At 38.7% G+C, this 21,988-nt stretch overlaps 1 protein-coding gene across 1 annotated transcript in view; it reads right to left on the bottom strand.

Moving 5' to 3' along the window:
* maml3 (mastermind-like transcriptional coactivator 3) overlaps positions 1–21,988 on the bottom strand; it is a 127,334-nt gene that overhangs the window by 81,249 nt on the left and 24,097 nt on the right. The gene's annotated exons all lie outside the window — the stretch shown is intronic.

The following is a 21,988-nucleotide window of genomic DNA, read 5'->3' as shown; positions in this document are numbered from 1 at the left end:
AACTCCCTTTGGAGTGGATTAACTGACATTTGCAGACATTTTTCATGAGAACAACATTACACACTAAAGAAAGTTATGTAAAGAAAAAAACAAAAAACAATAGGTTTAAGCTTTAATTAATTCTGCGGAAAGGAAAATCACCAATAACACTTTAGTTTACAGTCCAATTCTGACCATTAATAGTTGCTTATTAGCATGCTCATTAATAGAATATTGGTTGTTTATTAGTGGCCTACTTATAAAGCACATTTTAATGTCTTATTCTGCATCTCTCATCCTACCCACACCTTACTAACAATTAATAGGCAGAAAGAGGCAAAATTCATTGTTAATACTAAATGGTTAGCTAATGTTGCGAATTGGATCCCAATTTAAAGTGTGAAATATGGGTAGGTCTATTAGTATGGCTTTGCATGCCCAGTCTCACTGTAAAAATTCAATATTAATGACGAAGGTGGGGGTGGAGTATTAAAATAAAGTATTGTTAAATGCTGTTTTTTTTTTTTCCACTTAAGTAATCCCTTAAAAAGCATTAAGTGTTTCATTAAACCCCTTAATGGCCATTTACCCAAGTATAATTTAAGGTTTGGAAATCGTAACCTTAAAGGCAAAATATTTACGATTTTATTGCCACAAGAGGGCGCAGTTTCCAACAATAACAAAGGCGTAGGTTGATGACGCAGTGATGAGCTGAATGACGGGACTTGCTGTCAATCTGATGGATCTAATAATGTTTATGGATGAGTGCAAACATTCATGTTTTTTAACATTACAGTGTTATGAAGCAGGTCGCGATTGCTAAAGATCATAACTTTGGAAACGGTTCAGTTCGGTTCAGTTGGACATCTGATTCGGATCAGTTCGACAGCTGTTAACAAGAGGTAAAAACGATATAAATACTGTTCGTTTTCTCACACAAACCGCTCGTTTCGTGTCTTAGGCCATCAGTGTGTACTTACATTCACGAGGCATTAAATCATGTTTAATTTTGACTTCTTTGTGCATGCTCTTTGAGGTGGAAACCCTAAACCTGCATTATATGACTGACAGACAACAACGGTTTGACCAAAAAATGTCAAAATTGAAAATACTGTGGAAAGTACAAAGACACCTACATCTTGGATGCCCTTGAGGTAAAATAAAACATATCAAACATTAATTTTAAAGTGAACCACCCCTTTAAATACAGCTGAAATCCCTTCTTCAAAGCAAGTCTATGGTCAACCAGGCACAAGTCTGCTCAAACTACAGAAAAGTAATAGCACTCCTCACTTCAAACCTCATGGTTTGAGGTATCATTCATATCCATAGCATAAACGTGTGGGATGAGTTACAGGCTGGATAGTGATGCTTACCAAGCACCATTTTAAAAAACAAAACAAAAAAAGTAGCTATGTGACAATAATCTTCATTGGTCATGAACATTTCAACCATTTAAGCAGGCAACTCAATCAGCATGTACTTCAACTGCAAGTAAAAGCTCTTCTATTTCACACCTTTTCTCTGAGGGAAAAACACAGATGCTCTTTTATTAAATGACAATGACACGCATATTCAACCAAACACACACACACACGCGCAAGGAAGCTGTGTAAGAGAATCGCAATAGCTAACAGCTCTACTATTCATCAACTGTGCTGCAAATAGAACAAAGTAATTAGACTGCAGCTGAATATGTTGAATTAGAGAGACTTTGAGAGAGAGAACGGTGTTGTCACAGATAGAAGGGAGCAATAAGTCCTAAACACCACTAAAAGCCAGCCGGCAATAATGCTGCTCAGAGGAGAAGAGAGAATAAAAAGAAGAGAATTTCTTTTAATATGTTGGGAATACTCTTAAGTCAGCATGATAGTATTGATTCACACTTCTGAGTGTGTGTTTGTGTAAGCTTCAAATACACCCCAGTCTGTAATCTGCACAAATCACAGTTATCACTGCACTGGTGACTGTGTAAAAAAAGGTCAAAAGGCATGATTCTACACCCACACAACCTGCACAACCTGAAGTCTTTCAGAGTATAATCCAAATTACTGCTAGTGAAAGGCAGATGCACTGGATATTATTTGGCTATTTGGTTATTTAAAGCAGAAGTGCTCATTCCACCCAACGGATAAATGGCCATTTTCTGTTTTCAGAAACAATATTTCAAAAACTTAAAATATAAAACAATGTCAATTGAAGTAAATATTACACAAAATCATTCAATTAATCAATTTTGTGTATATCTTATTTGCTACCATTTAACCTTATTTCATCCAGTAGAGCGTGATTTTTTTTTCCAATGTCACACATTTGCTTATTATTTTGTAAGCTATAGTAATAGTACCAACCATGCCACACCTAGCTTGGCTTCCAGGATCAGGTGAGATCAGGCAGGGTTGAACAAAATCGGAAATATTTCATGCTACAACATTTCTTTGTTTCTTTAATCATCTGAAATGTGCTGCAAATTAAATTTCAAAGTGAATTATGTAATGCAATTATCGTCAAGCACGTAAAACATAATTTGTATTCGTGCCTAATGAGAGATATACATGTGAGCCCAAGTTTGTATTTGTATAGTGCATTTCCCACATGCAGGTAGTTTCAGTTTCACGTTTAATAAATTTGTTTAGGCTTGTTGTGATAAATATCATTTACAATAAACACCACAATATTTTTTACATTTGAATTCTCCTTCTGCTCTGAATACTGTTAAATTGAAAGGATTTGTTGTAGAGTGAGGGAAACTAAAATACTTGTTTTCAGTCTTTACAATCTTTGAACACATTTTGTTTTGTAGTTTTTTTTATTGTAATAATAAAATGTGATGTTATACATTGAGGCGACTTATCTATTTGTGTTTTCAATAACACTTTACAATAAGGTCTTATTTGTTAACATTAGTTACAGCATTAACTAACATGACAAACCTAACAAATTAGTATTTTCTATGCCATTTATTAACAAAAATAAAATCATATTCATGTTCGTTCACAGTGCTTTAAAGGGATAGTTCACTTTGAAATTATTTTTTTGATATGTTTTAGCTTACCTCAAGGGCATCTATGTTTCCACAGTATTTTCAATTTTGATATTTTTTGGTCATTAGGGGGTCCACCTCAAAGAGCATGCACAGAGAAGTCAAAATTAAACATGATTTAATGACTCGAAATGTAAGTACACATTGATGGCCTAAGACATGAAACGAGCGGTTTGTGTGAGAAAATGAACAGTATTTATATAGTATTTACCTATTGTAACAACCACAGCCACGTCCAAGTGATCTGACGGTGAGGGCGCTTCTATCTGTGCAAGCGCGCCGGGGAGCGCCGGAAGTGATCTTTCGCGAGTGTACGTCACTCATTACAGAGATTTTGGAAGTTTTACCTTTCACTGTGAAGATCTAAATATCGAAATCGTCTTCCATTGTGATTTCCTGTATATCTAAATATGTTTACATCTTCAGAGTGAAAGGTAAAAATTCTGAAATCTCTGTGTAAACAATGAGTGACGTACAAATGCAAGCGATCACTTCCGGCACATGCGCAGACCGAATCGCCCGTACCTTCAGATCAGTTGGACATGGCTGCGGTTACACGAGGTAAAAACGATATAAATACTGTTCATTTTCTCACACAAACCGCTCGTTTCGTGTCTTAGGTCGTCAATGTGTACTTAACATTTACAAGTCATTAAATCATGTTTAATTTGGACTTCTCTGTGCATACTCTTTTAGTTGAACCGAGGGTGGACCCCATAAGCCTGCATTATATGACTGATAGACAACAACGGTTTGACCGGAAAATATCAAAATTGAAAATACTGTGGAAACAAAGACACCTACATCTTGGATGCCCTTGAGGTACGCTAAAACATGAAAAATTAATTTCAAAGTGAACATGTTGATCTTAATGTATTAGCAAATGTTGAGATTAACATTAGCTAAGGTTAATAAACGCTGTAGAAGTGTTGTTCATTGTTAGTTTGTGGTAAGTAATGTAGCTAACTAATATTAATAAATGATGCCATATTGTTTACAGTGTTACTGTGTTTTCTTATTAAATTATTTGAAAAAACAATTAAAATAAATGGTCAACCAATTATTTTTGGTTACATATTAACTACAACCAAGGTCGCTGTCAGAGAAACATTGTGCTGGTCCCACAAAGGTCCTCAATGGTTTAGCCTCTTTATTGGCCCCAAGAGAGAGGGGGCCAAACCATTAAAATTTTGTCTTGAATCCCTTAGGGATGCTCTGGCCACAACTCCCAACCATGACCTGACTCAACCCCAAATAAGTAAAGCTGCAGAGCTCCGGAAAGCTCAGAAAAGCCTCTCCACATCTTTCTGAAGGGTGTAAAAAGTCCGGATGAGCAGCAGAAAACACTGGAGGGTTGAAGCGAGTTCCTCACAGAAAAGAACATTCTCATCTGAGAGGGTAAATCGCAACACTCTCCACACAAGCAAGTACACCTGATCCCTGAGAAAGGGGGAGGAGAGGGAAGCGAGAGGGAGAGAAATAATGATTTTCTCCCTTTTTAAAGCAATGCAAATTGTTGCTGTGGTGAAGCGGAGTTGAGCGTCGACTCGGCGCGCACACACACACCGCTCCACCACGTCTGATAATGACAAATAGTGCCTCATGGGCTCCGATAAACAGCCTATCATATCGTCCGAAAATAAATCCATCTCATTTACGAGTACAAAAAAACTCAATTCCAGGGGTACACGCGAGCACACACCTCTGGTCTGGATGGATGACAGGGACTGTACTCAGGTGGTCGCCCGCTCCCTGCTTACCTACACTGCCAAGCGCTGGCTCCAAAGCTACATTTGGTTGGGTAGAGGAGTAATGGCAGGCTTGAGTGAATGTATTACGATTGGCAAATGACAACATTAACATATAAATGACTTCCTACCAAACACATCTGCTAATGTGTGGTTAGTGCCAGTGACACACACACACACCATGACTGTATATTTTCGTCTAAATGTGACGGCCATAGCACGGGCAAGGGCGTGTGTGTGCGCGTGTTCTTGTTTACTGACGGAGCGTGTGGGTGCTGTGCGCGTGTGATGGCTCACTGCAATGATTGTCCCAGTGTCACAATCATCATGTCGCTTAAAACACACCCAGCCACACACATGCTCCCTCCCGCTCAGAGTGTGTCAGGAGCGAGACTGGTTTGGACAGGAAACAGCATGTCCAGATTGCCCCTGAGACAGGAAAAGGATTGGGTGTCATGTTTGTTTCAGCAGATGCTGTAGAAAGAAGTGTTGTTGTTGCTTTAAAGGAATAGTTCAACCTAAAAAAGACATTTTGTCATCGTTTACTCAGGGTCCTTGTTGTTCCAAACCTGTATGATGATCTTGCCCAATATTTTTTAAAGAGCACCTATCATGGATTTTTGAAAATGACTGTTCATGTAGTGTGGAATATAGCTCTAAGGGAATGAAAACATCCTGCAAAGATTTATATCTGAAAGTGCACCGTATATAAAGTTATTGTCTTTCAAAAGTGAGAGTCGAGTCTATGAAATGAATTGTTTTTAAAACGAGTCATTAGCTGTTACATCGTGACGTAGAGAGGTCATTGGCCACTCCCAACAACTGCGCGCGCAGACTTGAAGTGACGTCTAGAACACATTCAAATACTTCAGCTGAATCGCATCATGTCGAGAAGACGCTGTGTTCTACATTGCAAAGACAGTTCAGCCACTTGTTTCCATTGTCCAGTGACGAGCATGTGAAGAATCAGTGGTCAGAGTTCATATTTGCAACGCCCGAACCTTGTGTTCTCATTGTTTTAATGACGAATCATACACAATTCAAAAACCTAAATGAATTCAAATGTGGATTCGCAAGCCGTTGTTCCTGAAGGAGGGCTCAGTATCCAGTGTATATGGATCAGGTTCGTCCTCTTCCGAATCACAATCTGTAAGTAATATTAATAATGTTTTCTGTAGCATGCACAATATAGTTATATTGTGTTTTATGTTGTGTACACTCCGCGCAGCTTCTAAGCGGGGTAAAGTTAGTTTTGTTTTTGATATTCACCAGACATTCATTGAAAAATGGCAATTACCTCCTAAACGACTTAGCCAAATATGACTTCGCTCTATATAATAAGCACTGTCCCTCAAAAGCTGCCACAATGTGAGAATCGCCGGGAAAGCTCGCTTTTGACGGAGACACGAGTAAGGGACCGTGTGGAAAGTGCACTTTTTCTGACACGTTTGTTCAAACACTATATACAATTTTCAACACTTGACGAGCTATAATCCTGGTTATGGGCGTTCCGTTGCCGACAGTCTCTGCCTACGGTTTACCAACAACAACTGACTGGGTCATTTGACCAATCGCCGCAGATTCGCGTCACTCAAAGGAGGTGTTTGGGAAAATGAATCATCAAACGAATCATTTGTGAGTCGTTGAACAAATCAGTAAAGATTAAATGCATATTATAAGACAAATAAAGTGTTTTTTTATCCTTGCATGCACGCTAAACCTGTTTTTGGGAACTCCTAAAACGAAAATAGGAACATTTCAAATGCTATGATAGGGGCTCTTTAATATTATGTTTTTAAATAAACAGAACGAACAATAAAAGTAAAGACTCTTGTGTCACATTCCAAGTGTTTTGAAATAGCTCTGTGTAAGAAACAGAAAAATTCGAACCGATTCGATTCAGGTTGGCAATCAAAAATTCGATACTTCAGATCAGGAATTGGATACTCGTCATAAAATGAATTTCAATTCCACTTATTGACTCCTGTGTGTGCATTTTAAAACTTCACATTTTCAACTTAAACAGTTTGTAACGGCACGAGGGTGAGCAAATCATTTATTTTTGTATAAACATCCCACTGTGTTCCTAACAGTCTGCAAAATCGGACAGTTTTTTTACATTTAAATTACGAATGAGAAACGCTTCCAGTCTCAGTCGAGTGACCAACAGAAACAGCTTCCAGCACAGTATTATTTCAGTAATGCGCCGGTCTGAAAAGAAAAAGACCGTGAAGGCAACAAAAGGAGAGAAGCTGTTGCCTGAAGCCTGTCCTCTTCCGTGTTTCCTTCAGCTTTGTGTGTCTGTTCCCTCGCTTTTTCCTCTCTCCCTCAGAGTGCCTCCGGGCATCAAGCCCGCCACACGTCACAGAGCCTGACCGCACAGAGAGAAGCGCGCGCGTGCGTGCGTGTGTGTGTGTGTGTGTGTGTGTGTGTGTGTGTGTGTGTGTGTGTGTGTGTGTGTGTGCGCATGTGTGTGTGGGGCTTTGTTCCAGAGCTGTTTACTCACTTGCGCACTCAAGCTTGAGTTCACTCTTTCTCTCCACAACCATACCCACACGCTCTGAATACCACCCATTTCCTCTGAGCCAATCATCTTCCTCCCCAAACTCTCTGCTCCTAAACTATCCCTCTCCGTTTCGCTCTCACCTCACCAACCCATCTGTCTTTCCCTCCGCTGTTGGATGCGATCTCTCCATCCTCCTATGCTCCCTCCTCCATCACTTATTCATGAGCTCTCTCTCTCTCTCTCTCTCCCGATATAAAACACGCTCTCGCCTTCTCGCAACCGGTGTCGTAGCCATAACCATGGAGACCTCTTTGATTGACGTGGTGTAATTGGCACGGAGGGCAGGTCCTCTTTAAGGGGGTGGGCATTACAGCCGGGACCCTTAAAGGGGTAGTTATTATCGCTCATCGTAACAGTCCCTTAGCAGAAACAAAGAGGTCGTCTCAAGAGCGGAAGAGAATTAAAGGGATTTTTAAGGCAAGGAGTTCGTCGGAAACGTTAGTATCAATTATGTATGACGAAAGGTCAATCCTCTCTGCTTTCCCATTGATTAGCATAAATGATCATTCACTCGTTTGCTGATTGTTTGATGTAATTAGCAGGCTGGCAACAGTGATTAATACTGTGGGTTTAAACAATAAGTGATCTAGCAGAAGCGCGTGTGTGTGTTTATGAAGGGGGTCGGAACAGAGGAAAGGAGGGGAAAGCGTGTCAGACGGATCTGATTGCAGCGTGAGGTCTTACAATATTAACCACGACGGTGACACTCAACACACACGTCAGCAAGGCTGCGTGTGTGCTCGCACAGACACAAAAGACAGTCGACTGCAGCAAAATCGTACACGGATGAATCTCACGAAAACAAGTTCAGGTCACATTCGCCCCCAAATCAGAAGTAAATAAATATTAGAGGACTTTTTAGGACTAAATTGTTTTACATGGTGACATTACTTTCATATTAATTAAGAAAATGAGGATTCTAATTAGACTGTCATACAATAATTTGTATTGTATTATTAAAAAAAACAAAATACAAACACCACAAAAAAAAATTTAAAATAAATGTCAAATGTCAATGTCAATAAATTTTACAACTTCAATAATATAATTATAAAATAATATGTTTCTCATTACAGTAAAAAGAACAAAAATGGCAATGCAGAAAGGTGTCATTTTCATATACATGTATGTGTGGATATGTATATAAGGTCATAAATACATAATATGAATACACCCACACACACAATAATAATAATTTATTTAGATTTTTTTTGTAGTCAAAGATAACCATGTCAAATTTGTTCATAAAATAATCATAATTAGAAAGAGAATTGGATGTTCAGGTTTGCCAAATCAGCAGGCGCGCACAGCAATTGTCCTCTTCACCTCTCTTCCTGCTCTTTATCTCTTTTCTATGTCACACTCGCTCTTCCATCTCATATCCTGAGCTACAATCTCTCTCCTCTAACACACTCCCATCCATCCTTTTCATGTGCTCTCGCTCTCACTCTGAAGTGTGTAAATGTGATGGGGGCTGGTAGGTCTTGACTGGGGGGTAGGGACACGGACACACACACACACACACACACACACACATCTGTGTCTGGATCTACTGTGACAAGCGGTCAATCTGATGCATTAATGATTAGAAGAGCGTTTGCGCACTGGCTCCGCTTGAGAAGCGTTTCACTTGTGTTTACTGCAGACTGGAGGCGTCTGTGTGTAAAGTTGATTGTTCCAATGTGGCGAGATGACAGACTACAGCCCATCTGGCTTTGGGCTCTTAACGGACCCATCAGCAGTGATGTCCCAGCCCTTCACAAACACTGAGACACACACGCACACAGGCACACACACACACAGAGTGCAACTGCACTTTCCCTGGCTGCCTCCTGCAGCCAATCGGATGCTAATGTGCCTCTGACTTCCTGGTCTCTACAGACTCTCTTAAAGTCACAGCACACATTTTTTTTTGCAATCGCTTCTGAATACAAACTGAACGGGTACTTCTTCTAAGAGGAAACGCCAAATGATGTGTAATTTTAGCTTAACTTTTTCATTTTTCTAGAAGAAAAACAGTTCATTTTAAGAAGGTAAAATAAACGCGCCCAACTAGGATGTTCAAACAAACACTCTGTGCCAGGAAAAAGATATCTCGTTCTCTTTCTCTCTCCTTCGCTTGGCATTTGAGATGCTGCTCGAGGGCATTCAGTAACCACGTCACCACACACAGGGCATCGTCGGTACAAAAATAATGCCTGCTGCCAATTAGGACAGTCAACTGCCAGAGAGACAAGAGTCTCAGCCAATGATTGGAGAGTAGGCAGGAATGGGTTCGATTACAGAAGCAGTGTCAATGAGTGCTGTGCCGTAAGAAAGGGGGGGGGGGGGTGGGATGGCTACTTATCGTGACAGGGAGAGATGCACGCATTCACACGCACACCCTCTCTGAACCCTTCCGTTATTGAGCATGAACACCTCCCAGCCACACGTCTAAAGCAAAACACTGAGCCTGAGGAAAGCTGGGGTCACACACACACACACACACACAAAGCACAGCAAACACCTCATCTTGTAACCCTCCCCCCCCCCCCTTCCGCTCCCTGCGGGTCTGCTGGCTTCCTCTTACTCCCTGTCATTCACATGTCCTTTGTCTTTGAAAGACAGAGCGAAACTTGGGTGGGTGGGTGGGGGGGTGGGGGGGGTTAGCAGCAGAGGCTATCACAAAGTCTCTTTAGGACAAATCAGTTCAGACAAATCAGGCAGCCATCTTGGTAACGCCCCCAGGAAGCGTTTTTTACATGGTGCTGGACAGGTTAAGGACAGCTTCTTCCTGCTTGATTTCAATAACTTATATCAGAAATATAATTGGACAATGATAGTAAAGAAATGTTGCTTCTTTTGCTCAAATCACACACAAAAGATACAAAGCAGCAAAACTTTTCAACAGCCATAGAAAGAGCGCAAAATGAGGCAGTTTCCAAACCTCTATCCCATCCATGTTTTTGCATCTTTTTCCTGTTCTGGAAAAATTGGTGGACTGTGTATTGACATTGTGAAGAATCATTTAAGAATTCATTTATAGATCATACTTACAGAAAAAGACAGAAAAGATGTGTATCTTTAAATGTGGCGAAAACATTCTGTCTTGTATGTTTGCTTACAAAACAAAAACATGATTAGATCTTGTACCCGAAAGGCCAAAACGCATATTGAGCATTAGAATTCCTTCAACCTTTTTTTTTTTTTTTTACAATTGGATCATCTCCTCCTATACGTTCTATTCTATATGAGAGAATTGAAAAATAATAAACAGATATTTGAAAAAAAAATGAAATGAGAGAAAGAGAGAGCACATGAGAGGGCAAGAGAGATTGAGAGAGTACTGGATGAAACAAGTTCAGGGCAGTTCTCCTGCCAGTTCTTCCTCCACACACATTCCTGTGGCTGCATAGGGCGCTCTCTGTGTGTGTGTGTGTGTGTGTGTGTGTGTGGCAACAAAGAATGAGCTGAAAAGAGAGGACCATGTGTCAAGAAGTTTATAGAAAAAAAGCTTTAAAAAAAAGTGAAAGACGACAGAACAAAAACTCTACATAAAGGTGTCTACGCTGACATTTTCTCCCATTTCAAAACATGTTTCAATACTCTCAAGACTTGCAATCACTTTAAATGTTTTGATCTGCGCTTGATCTGATCTGATATGATAGTGTCACATGAATAGGTACCTCAACAAATCAACTTAAGCCATTAGTGTTGGTGAGGTGAGCTTCAAAACAAGCTCAGAAACATCCAGAAGTTTTCCAGAACTGTGGTGAGGAGAGATGCTAAACAGCTTACATGATATCAACAACCAATCATTTCAATACTTAAGGCTACACCTGAAGTCAAATATTGCTTCATTAGGCTCGGCAGGTGGAACTGGGAAATTCAAAATAACTAAAATGCTCTCTTGACAGATAGATCAAATATCCATGTTGTCCAGGAAATGCAGCTATACATTCTTTAAACATAAACAGGATGGGTGAAAGTTAGTTCAAATACAGATAAACCAGAATACTGACTGACACATAATGGGTGCCAGGTTAAATATAACTTGTAGAACATCTAAAGAATCTTGTCCTTTACCAGAATGTCACTTAAGTCATTCTTAAAATAGGAAGATGTGTTCAGAGTTAACAACAGCATACGACAAATGTTTAATATATCAACTTGCTCCACTGGAGCGAAAACCATGGGGAAAACACATGGGACTCACTCAGCCACAGCCATTCATTGCTCTGGTTGGTTAGTGCTATACCATGGCATTCAGAGGGATATTGAAAGACAACCTTTTATCCTGCCCCCACACAATTGAGGTATGCCAATTGTGAGTTCCCAGACCTAACATCTTGATGTAGGTCTGGCTTGCCAGGCTACCGCGAAGGCGCGTGAAGACCATAGAGGTGAAGACTGAAGATCGCGTAATGACGTAGGGCTAAGTTCATTGGTCGCACCCAAGGGGGTAATCCATCGACCGGAAGTTGAAGCCTCGCGGGAGCTGACATCTTGTAACAGAACTTCACTTGCGTTAGCATTCCCATTGACTCCCATTCATGCTGGCGTCACTTTGACAGCGAATAACTTTACATCTGAGGCGTTTGAAGACCCCATTTGTCCTTTATTTATTTCTAAAGAAACACGACAATGTATAAATAGCTCCATTAACTTGTAGCTTGTGTTATGGCCCCATACAAGCAGTTTTAGTGAAAGTAGGCTAACGACTGCGTCATACCCACGCGACTCTCTGTCGCACAGTAAAGAGATTACCGTATGGACATAAGTAGAAGCTCGCGCGGAATCGGGGAAACGTGGAGGCAAAATTACAAAATAATTAATCAGAATACCTAGCAAAATTGTCTCCTTCTCCTAGCTCATGGACAGCTCCTACTCACACTCTCCGCCTCTGCGAGTTTCGGAAGGGAATGATTCAGATTTCTCATGCCACAGCACTAGAAGACAGACGGGTCACTCACGTCTCACTACGTAGTCAAGCTCTGTTTGAGTCTGCGCGTCAGGGACGGAAGTGCTAAAAAAAAAAAAATTGCCAAAAACGGGCTTCAATCGTCTCAATGGAGTTCCAATGAGATCGCTCTGTCCATTTCTTTTACTGTCTATGGTCGCACCTCAGAAACGACCCTGCGCCATTGGATGAGCAGTTGTCACAACACAGCCAATAAGCGAGCCTGATGCTCAATGTTTTAGCATGTGTATAAGCTTCAGTAAATCGAGGAAAAGGAGTTTCCCTGCACATTCACTATATAAAATTCACTGGAGGAAAGTCCACACGGCCGTCATCAGATTTGGAAGTCACTCAAAAGGCTCTTTTACGGCTTTCAGATGACTTCAGTGAGGCGCGGTGGTTTATGAGAGGAGTAGTTCCTTTGCTCGGAAATGAAAATATATACACAGGCTTGTACCTTTGACTTTTTTTGGATTTTCTCTTCGTTTTTTTTCACTCGAAATGATATGTTGTATGCTTATGAGTTCAGCCGTAGCTGGTTATCCTCAGACATGCTCTAATACTCTTTAGATATGGATTTCACAAAATGTCAATGGGAGAAATGAATGGGAAATTTACTTCCGACACCAGCGCTCTCTCGGGCTGTGGGCGGGACTGTGATGCTCTATTGGTTTTGCACTAATCAGTTGTTCCACAAGGTGGCAACACTGGGTCGGGCCATTGTTTCACAGTAAATAAACAAAACTAAAGAGACGACAACAACAAAATACAACAGACCGCAACAACAACAGCCACCTGTATTGACAAGCCCCAATTTTAAATAAAAAGAATATGAAGACATTTTTATCGGTCATAATTTCTGGAGAAAAATAGCATGGATTTTTTTTAGACGGCCTGCATTTGTGCACGCTATCAAATGGATGCTTTGAAAGGATGTGTGTTAGATGATACACTAGTGTACACGTTAAAAAATACAAGGATACTTTGGGGTTTAAGCTCATACACACAAACAGATGAATGTTACACCTCAAACATGCAGCTATGGGGAAAAAAAACTGAGAATGTGGTAAATATGAGAAGTAATAGCAATGTGTGTGTCATAATAAGATGATGACCATCATCATCATCATCATCCAAGCTCTACATATTCATGCATAAAGAGCTCTCAGTATGGTAACACAAATCTGACAATAAATTGTCACTAAACACAAAATTGTTTTTAAATATTGCAATGTGCAATTTTATTTTAACAATTATTATTAAGGTCATAGCTTAAAGGGCACCTATTATGGAAAATTCACTTTTACATGGTGTTTGAACATAAATGTGTGTAAGTCTTTTTATTCATTTAATTAATAAACTAATTATATAACTATTGTTAGTGCACTACAAATAAACTGGTTCTATGCCTTACAATGCCAAAAAATACAATGCCTTCTGTATTTTTGTTTTGCTTTTCCCTCCATTGTACCGAAACCGTACCGAACTGTGAAGTCTGAACTGAGGTATGAACCGAACCGTGACTTCTGTGTACTGTTCCACCCTTATTGATTACCAACATTCTTTAAAATATCTCCTATTATGTTCAACAGAAGAAAGAAATGCATAAAGGTTTGGATCAAATAGGGTAAGTAATTTTTTTTTTCTTTTTGGGTGAACCATCGCGCTGACTCTCTCTTGATGAGTGAATCGCAGTAGTGATTGGCTGTTCACTACTGATGTCACATTTTCATGTGCATGTACTCCATAGTTAATCTTGAACTCAGGATCAATGGTTGGTTTGGTGTTTTCACTTACTAATCCTGCAACAGATTTTGTTCAACTATCATCATGCCCCAAGAGAAAACAACTGGAAACAGCGTCATTTTGGATACAACAACATCCATCGAATATGGATGTTAACAAATTGCTTCACACAAATATGACCTTTTACTGAGAATAAATACTTCTACTGATAAAATATTTTGCTTGGCAAACGATTCCCTGTGCAATAAACAAATGCAACAAAAAAAAAAGAAAAAAATTGGGGGGAGTCTTGAAAAGTATCTGCAATACACAATACAACTACCACTTTGCTAGATTTGTGTATGGTACAAAAATTTGCACATGGTAAAACACAAAGAATTTCCCTCCAACCTTCTCAGGTTGCCAATATTAATCAGAAATGATTTGGAGTGATACGTGGTAAAATAACACTAGCTAGCTACACATGCTTGCAAGGCTGAGCTTTGTAAATAAATGCACAACTGTTCAAAATTTCAGCAGCCATTACTCCAGTCTTCAGTGTCACATGATCAAGGAACCTTTCTGATTATCATAGTATGTGTGTTGCAAACAGTTGGGCTGCTTAATATTTTTGTGGGAACAGTGATACAATTTTTTTTAGGATATTTTGTTTTTAATAAAGTTCAAAGGAACAGGATCATAATTGCAATAGAAATCTTTCGTAACATTAAATTGATCAAAAGTGACAGTGAAGACATTTATAAAGGCTTGAAGAATTTCAGTACCCTGACAACTGCCCAGAATAAACTAATTTACTTCACAGTGGAAACTGATCAAATGCTCTCATAACAAACAGTAGCATTTCAACACACTCGCACAATGCTAGAAATCAATTCTCAGTAAAATAACATGAAATTAAAAGATTCTAGTTTCAAATAAACATGTAAAGCAAAACAACTCTTACCTGTACCCATAATGAAGCAGAGCAGGAGAGTGCCAGGAATAACATGGAGAGGGGGGGGAAAAAAGAAGAAGAGTAAAATCAAAATTAATTTGATACATTTCATTTTATTACATTTATTCACTCATCCATTCTTTTTCTAGAAACAAATATCACATACAAGATAAGGAGATTCAAAAGTACAGTTAAATACACACTGTAGATAAGCATTTACTCCACTGCACTTACACACAGGACGACAGAAAGGATGTCTAGTCCACAACACCGCAAAGAGACGGATGCACACACAAAAGAGAAACCACATCACATCCTTGCACCAATCCTCCAGGCCATTAGGGGCCACTAACACAATCTTTCACTTCCAGTCACACGCTCACTGAACACTGATCCTCCTGCACCAACTAATCAACATGGACTTCTAGTATGTATTTATGTTTTGATTGACAAGGACTTGACAGTTTAACCTGTTTTTGACTAGACCCTCAAATTAAATACGTTAAATTCTTTAGATTTTATTTTATTTCAGTTAAAATGGATTAGTACATACCACTTGATGGTCAAATACATACTTTTTACACAAATTGTGTTTATTTGCATTAGCACCTTTCCAAATTAATTAGCATAATGTATTATTACTCCACTTTTTAAGAACTCTACGTCGTATTCCTCTTCTGTATAGCCTGAAAAGCACCAGATATAAAACGCACAAGTCATACAATATACATTTAGTGTAATATTTGAAATGTAGCCTACTGTTATTTCAAGTGCACCGTGAGTTTCACACGGGTGCCCTGAAAATCAGAATGTAGTAGCACTCAACACATGAAAGTGTGCAGCGCTACATTGAATAATACTGAAATGTACAGAACAAACAAGACAGAGGGTGCAAGAGGGGGGAGAAGTGGAAAAGCAGAAGATTTGAGGCATAAGAGAGAGATCAAGACAAGAGAGAGTGTTTGGTGGGTTGAAAGCTCTGCAAAGGTGAAGAGATGAGAGATCCCTTGGATTGTGAGTTACATAAACACACTTTGTGTGTGCGCATGTGTGTTAGTGGCCGTCTAAAAGAGAAAAAGAGAGAGATTTGACGCATCAGTGTGCTAGAGTTAAGACCGCATACAGTAACAGTTGAAGTATGTTGGTGTAGGGGGTTTGCAGCAGTGGACCTGTCTCAGGCACATGCAGTGTAATCTTCTTACTGTCTATGGGTGCGAGCTCACTGCTGCCATTATATAACTGCTAATACATGCACACCAAACAGCAACAGACAAGCCATGCCATGACCTCTCGCATACTTACATTCATACAGTTCAGGATAGATGTGCACACTTGAAATCAAAACAAGTAGTGTTCAGTGCCTTTACTTCCTCTTGTGTATACGTCTGAGCGTCTGTCTCCATAATCAGTTGAACATTACATTACACATAACTTGACAAATTATAGAAATGCCCTCTACTGAAAAAAAATTGTATTTTATGTTAAATCCATTCTATTTACAATATGAAAAAATAAAACACTAACTAAAATCAACAGTGAATTTAGACAAAACAATTTTATAATATTCAGAAGGAAAAATGTTTTGAATGATTTGCTAAAGATTATATTTAACAGCATTATTAGTTACCATTTTGAAATATTAATTTTAAGTCTCTATTAATTGAGTAGGCAATCTTAACATAAAAATAAGGGAAATGAGCATACAAAATGAAATTCAGTATAAACCGATATACATCCAGTACTGACCAACTCGTATGGTACCAACATATGAATGCATAAATGAAAATGTGAAATATGTGAAAGCTTAAATTGCAAACAATTGAAGGGAATGGGCTGTAATAATTATTTAAAAAAAAATTATTAACCAAAATATTTATTCAAAAGCCAATTCTGAAAAAATGGCAACTTATAAAGTATATTTTAAAATAAATTGCAATGTTTACAGTTTGCAAAAGGTTTACAGGACTAAGTTACAATACTTTTACAATACTAAAAATTGTTGCTCATTACTGTTTAAAAAAATAAAAATAATAAAAAATAAATCTGGTTGAGCAACAGCCATATGCAAATTATGCGAGTTAAAGGGTTAGTTCACCCAAAAATGAAAATGTTCTGCTGAACACAAAGGAAGATATTTGGAAGAATGTTTTAATCAAACAGATCTCATTCCACATAGTAGGAAAAAATACATACTATGGTAGTCAATGGGGAATGAGATCTGTTTGATTAAAACATACTCCCAAATATCTTCCTTTGTGTTCAGCAGAACAAATAAACACAGAGGTTTAGAACAACATGAGGGTGAGTAAATACTGAGACAGTATTTTCATTTTTGGGTGAACTAACCCTTTAAGGCACGTTAACACAAAGTATGATAGCTATAAAGATAACAATAAAGATATAGTTCTAAAAATCTTTCTCAATAACAATAACGGCAGAGAGGAACGATAGCGTTGGAATTTTATTCAACGATTCTTTTTAGCTGATGAACAATAGAGACATTTGACAGCCAATCAGAATCCTTCCTGCTCTAACAAACTCAAGCATTTAAAGTGACAGACAAGCACACACTAAGAATAAACAGAATGATACTGGTATGGATGCTAATATAGCCATTTTTATAGTTATCGTTCTTGATGTGAACAGGCTTTTCAGCCCGTTCTCATCCCAAGACGTCATTTACTGACGCTTTTGCCAATGCATATACATCCAACGCACATGGCACCCTTTAGCGTCAATATGAGACGCAGATATATATGGGGCAGAAGGCGCCTCCTAGTGGTATAACCCTAACCCTACCCCACACCTAAACCTACCCATAACCGAAGCGCGTTATATTGACGCTAAAGGGTGCCGTGTCCGTTGGATGTATGTATACGCATTGACAAAAGCATCAGTATATGACGCCTAGGGATGAGAATGTGTTTTAATGTCTGCCTTTCCACATTTCATAATTCCCTTCCCTCTTTTCTCCACATTTCATGTTCAAAGCTTCAACAACATGAAACATTCCTCTAAATAAAGACACAAGCAAAGATTCCACATTCCTTTCCACTTATCAATTACATGATTTGGTTCTTGAAATGAGAAGTCTGGCACTGGCTCCTCCACATTCATCATCCTATGTGTGCACTATATTGACTTGAGTGTTTCTGCTGGGGGATGTGTGTTAAACTACTGGGGGATGTGTGCTAAAGTTTCTTGTGTACTAAATTTGAGGTCAACATGGTTTCACAGGTGGTTTAGCATCGAACCACATTGATAGTGAAATAAACACCATCATCTTCATGAAGGGAAAATAATAGATTTCAATCAGAAGCTCATTGGCTGCAAAGGATGGACACAAAAAGTGTGTTTCTTATTGTTGTCACCAATAGATTGGCATTTCAGTCAATGACTTCCATGTTTTGTTCAGTTACTCATATCTTCAAGTGCTGATGATTGTTTGCTAACAACTATTTGTGTAAAAGAGTGCTTTGAGCTTGCGAGAGACCACTCGGGTCAAAGCACCATTAAAGACTGCATTCTGGGAACAACCGTGAACAGAACTGCCCTCGAGTGTCCTCGGCTCGTCTGAGCTGGTGATAATCAGATGGATCGTTCCCTCTCGCTTGAGCACTAAAAACATCAGTCTTGTTAAACAGAACTTTATTGTTCAGCAAGACGACAAAGCCGGCATTTTGAAACATAACTATGTTCACCTTTATTTCGGCTGTGTTTGTCAGATGTTGGAAAAGAAGGGCAACTTGACCGAAACTGAAAAAGTGTGTGGATGTAGTCAGAAGAAAACTTTACATGACGGCTTTCAGCTTTTTTTGGTGAGATATGATGCTGTGGTATCCCCATTTTTGGATACACGCTTGTTTTTCATGGTTCTCTTTGGTATTTGGAACTTGACCATCTCGTAATGCCTAAGAATGATCTTTTCACTGTTGAACAAATGCAGCTACAGAATGAGAGGAAATGCAGTTGAGTAAATAAGAAAATTTCATCTACATTTCATCATTCACCTGTGAGTAATCTCAATTTGCAGACAACATATACTAAAAGAAAGCAATAGGGTCTCACAGAAAAACAAGCAGTGTAAACACTAAAATAGCTCAACTTACTAATCATGTTTGAAGCTGTTTTAATACCCAATATATTTGTCAAAAATAATCGTACGATATTAACTACAGTTAAAGGTCCAATATGTAAGAATTTTGTAATAAAATATCCAAAAATCACTTGCACAGTGCAATATATTTCCTGCAGTTGTGTACTTACAATATCCCAAAAGTCTCCAAAGTTCTTTTATTTCAGAGAAATTCCAATTTTAAATCCGGAAAAAAATGTCGCCTGTCAATGACGCAATATCCGCGCTATCCTCGTTTCCGCTCGTATTGCCATAGCCATGACGTAACCATGGCGACAGACGCGGACAACTGCGTAGTGAGTTAACGTTTAGCGGCCCCCAGTTCTTGTTTCGTTGGGAAAAACAAGGAGAACTAGAATGAGGATCAATATCAGCGTGATGTTTTTGAGATGCCGAGGAGAGCTAGCGTCCGAGACTGACTTCCACTCGACAGAGAGCTAGCGTGCGGGACTAATTTGGACTTGACAGAACTTCACGAGTCACAACTTTACAGCTTTATTAGACAGGTGAGAAAATGTACATAAAACAAATCAATGTTATAACGTTAGCTTGACATGATGAAATGTTATAATATGGTCAGTATGTTATTCTTATGTTGATCTAGCTGCTAGTTTTGTATAGCAAACAAACTACAGTAACGCGTAGAATAACATTATAACTTTCAACACGCGTTTAAATGCCGTTTAGTGTGATAGTGTAACGTTATACCAAGTGGAACAGCGCTGCGTTTCCCTCACAAGTTTAATTCATCTTATAAATTGACCTGTGTAAGTAATTCAGCACTTGCGTGTAGTTCAATAGGATGAAATTTCCTTACTCCTTTATATCGCGGGACTCGCGTGTGATATGTCTTATTAGCAATCGCGGCCTGCTTCATACCACTGTAATGTTAAAAAACATGAGTGTTTTCACTAATCCTTAAACATTATTAGATCCATCAGCCTGACAGCAAGTCCCATCATTCAGCTCGTCACTGCGTCACATACATACGCCTTTGTTAATGTTGGAAACGGTGCCCTCTTGTGGCCAATAAAGTTACATATTGTAGCTTTAATCCAAGCAAGGGAAAAAATAACAGTCAGTAATCACAAAAAAAAAAAAAAAAAATCACCAGGTTATATTATCCTACTCATTAAATGGCTACTGGCTACTTATCAAAATAGCCAACACAAATGATTTGAGTTGAAATATTTTTATCATGTGCGAAGACAGACAACACAGCGTGATCCAAGACACATAAAACATCACAGTGGTAAAGAGTAAAGAGACACGATAGCACATTCATTCATTAATTCATCCTAATGGAAAGCATATTTACACAGTCTGAATCATTCCCTATCCCCTATATAGTGCACTATGTGCTAGTCACCATGTAGAAAATAGTAATTGTGTGAACCAGTCACCGATTTCAGCCACAGCGTCAGAGTCCATTTATAATGTGGGGGCTGGATGCTTTAGATTCTAGAGAGCATTTGATTGGACAGAAAATCTAATGAGAAGCTGAAGTGCAGTTTGATGTCTTCAAAATCATAAGTTTTGCTTATATCATCTAAATGCGGATTTTGTCATTGTTTTGGAGAACACTAGCTTATAGATAACAATAAAGACTAATAACATTCATACTTAAAGTCAAAACAATTTTGATTTAATTGGGACTTTAATACTGTATGTATAGTATATTCAACTTTATTTCAGTTAGTAATTTATCTTATTTTATTTTAGCTTTATTTCAATTAACACAAATGATTTGCAACAGTTTTAGTTACCAATAAGAACACTGGTGGTTATCACAATCATGTTGCTGCCAAATCATTTAGAGAGGTGTGTGTGAGTCTTAGAAATTGAGCATGAGCAGCTCTGAACAGAAATATAGTCTCCTTTCCTGCATCTGGGAGGCCAGACTTTTTTTCCTTCTTTTTTTAAAATAGACAAATATGACTGTCTGCCATTTCTCCTGCCCCATTACTTTTCTGGCTCACCCTGCTGACTAAATCACACATTTTGCCAAAATGTCGAACAGATCCAGTATTCACAGAGAAGTTTGCAAATACTGCTGGAAAGGAGACAGCACCTGAACAGAGCTTGACCACAGTTCAAGATCAATACAAGCAAAACACAGAAGTGGGTTTCCCTGGAGCCACTTTCTGTCGCTCACTTCGACCTCCGGCTCTGGCTTTACGGTGTCGCAGTAATTAGAGGAGATGGTGGAAGCACCCAACTCGTGAAAACAATGTCTTCTCGCCCACTCAACACGAGATAACTGTCCAAAGTACAGCATAAAGCAGCAAACAAACACGCAATTTATGTTTCCTGGGTTGCCCTTATAACGTTAGTATGTTTTTTTGTTTTTTTTTAAGGCTGATTTTAGCCTCTGATTTGAACGCTCTGTTTGAAGGGGCATGTCTGCTGTGGGATTCAGTGTAACCGGTCACTGCTGTGATTGGCTGACATGCTTGCATATGAAATAGCTACGTTTTACATGTGAAACTCTCTCGAATACTTTTACTATAGCTATTATAGGTTTTTACTATTACAGCTATTGAGATTAACGAATTGTGAGAAGTTACTAAGAAGTATTTAGATCAGGGACGTGCGGGTAGGTTAGGCAGGGCAGGCAGTGCCTCACCAAAGGAAATGTTGACATTCATTTATTAATAAGAGCTTTATTAATTCACCACATTATTAATTGCATTTATTTTATTTCAAATATTAATTTTTGTAACAAAAACATTGTTTGAAACATTTGGAATATTGTAAGTTATCATCTTAACTAAATATATAACACTGGCCTTGTGATTTTGGGATTTTTTGATGCAAAAATCTTAGGTATTCCACCTTTAATGTATCTGGAACTTTTAACGCCCAGCTGAACTGCTGAAGTGTGCAACTACAATAACC

The sequence above is a fragment of the Pimephales promelas genome, chromosome 6 (assembly GCF_988280905.1).
Source record: "Pimephales promelas chromosome 6, fPimPro1.hap1.1, whole genome shotgun sequence".
Taxonomy (NCBI): Eukaryota; Metazoa; Chordata; class Actinopteri; order Cypriniformes; family Leuciscidae; genus Pimephales; species Pimephales promelas.
This window is presented reverse-complemented; position numbering and strand designations above follow the sequence as displayed.